This window comes from Malania oleifera, unplaced genomic scaffold (genome assembly GCF_029873635.1).
Source record: "Malania oleifera isolate guangnan ecotype guangnan unplaced genomic scaffold, ASM2987363v1 ctg349, whole genome shotgun sequence".
Classification (NCBI taxonomy): domain Eukaryota; kingdom Viridiplantae; phylum Streptophyta; class Magnoliopsida; order Santalales; family Ximeniaceae; genus Malania; species Malania oleifera.
In genome coordinates, this window is record NW_026651897.1 from 18,846 (window position 1) to 20,618 (window position 1,773).

A 1,773-nucleotide genomic window follows, 5' to 3' on the forward strand; every position below is an offset into this window, starting at 1 on the left:
TCCCACCAACTTGTGGTGGTGGAACAACCACTTAGGCCTCTTAGGGACTACTTTGTACCTAGTGCATACACCTCGCCGTCTTGCATCCGATATCTAAATGTCAAGGTAGCTCAATTTAAGATCAAAAATTGTTTCATCTCGATGCTTCCCACTTTTTTGGGGAATTCAAATGAAAATCCTTATAAGCATCTAGATGAGTTCCTTAAGATTTGTTCCACCATCCGCTTCCAAAATTTTGGTGAAGATGCTCTTCGCCGTAGGCTTTTCTCATTATCTTTGAAGGATAAGGCCAAATATTGGCTAACTTCCTTAGAGCCGAACTTGGTGACTAACTGGGCCACCATGCGACACAAGTTCTTGAAAAAGTACTTCCTAATTGGGAAGACTAACTAGCTTAGGAGAGCGATCACCAGTTTCTCACAGATGGGTAGTGAACTATTTTTCGAGACTTGGGAGTGCTTTAGGGACCTGCTATATCAATGCCCACACCATCAAGTCCCTAAGTTGCAATTGGTTCCGACCTTCTATGAAGGGTTAGTAGAATATAATAGGTCGATGGTAAATGCATCGTGTGGAGGTACTCTCCTTGCCAAAGACGAGGATGAGGCCTCGGTTCTCTTCGAAAACCTTGCCAAGAATTCTTAGCAGCATAATGTTGCTGCTCATAGACCCTCTGAACTGTCCACTTCCAAATCTAAAGGAGTTTATGAGTCAACCATATGCCATGACCTAAAACCCACCCTGCACATTATAGTTCAAAAGTTAGATCGGGTCTTGTCCTTAGGACAGCAACCGCAACCTGTGGCATATGCAAAAATTTGTGCCATCTACTCAGACCCCTCACATACATGCTACAATTACCCACATGTGCCTTCCCAACCTGAGCTTGTGCAAAAAGAAGTTAATTCTGCCCATAATTGGTACGATAGGCCGCCAAACGACCCCTACTCCAATACGTACAATTCAGGGTGGTGGCAACATCCCCAATTCTCCTGGAGGCCACAAGCTCTGGGTTTCTAAGCCCAAAGACCTCAAATAACACCCAATGCTCCACCCCCTCGCTTGTATCAAAACTTCCAAAATCCTCCCGTTATTGCCTTGAGACCATCATCTTTTCAGCAACCACCTCCTCCTTAACCTCTGTATGATCCCTTCCAAGAGACGGTGTTGAAAAACCTCAAGGCCATAGAGGCTAATTGCCATGTAAAATGGAAACTACTCAACTCTCATTCCAAATTTATTGCCAAGTTAGAAGCCACTATGGGGCAACTAGCAACTTCTTTGAGTAGAAGAGATGAGGGTAAGTTACTAAGCCAACCTCTCGTGAACCCTAAGGGTTAGTATGGGGTAGAATGTGCACCAGACATTAGACGTGCATTGCATCATGAGCAGACCCAGGCGGTGACCACTCTTCAGAGTTGCAGGATGGTACCCAATAGAGTTGAGGAGAAGTTAAGCACATGTAAGGGTAAGGAGAAACTGAGGGAATAATCCAATGTTGAACCTTGTGTCACCTCCTCCTCTAGATCAGTGAGAAATCCCAAGATTTATGCTCCCACTGTTGAAGGAATACTACCCATATGCCCCTTTAGTGCCATACTCTGAAGCCCTTCATGCACCTTTTAAATCTAAGAAGCAAACCAATACTGAATCCATCATGGACACATTAAGGCAAGTAAATATCAACCTTCCTCTCTTAGATATCATAAAGCAGGGGCCTGCTTATGCTAAGTTCCTCAAAGACCTGTGCACCCAAAAGTGCAAATCTAATGT

At 44.2% G+C, this 1,773-nt stretch overlaps 1 non-coding gene across 1 annotated transcript; it reads right to left on the bottom strand.

The window, feature by feature from the left end:
- Positions 1-391: 391 nt before the first annotated feature.
- Positions 392-497, bottom strand: LOC131147162 (small nucleolar RNA R71). The gene has a single exon (XR_009134639.1). It is a non-coding gene; the product is annotated as a small nucleolar RNA R71 (small nucleolar RNA).
- Between the last annotated feature and the right edge of the window lie 1,276 nt (positions 498-1,773).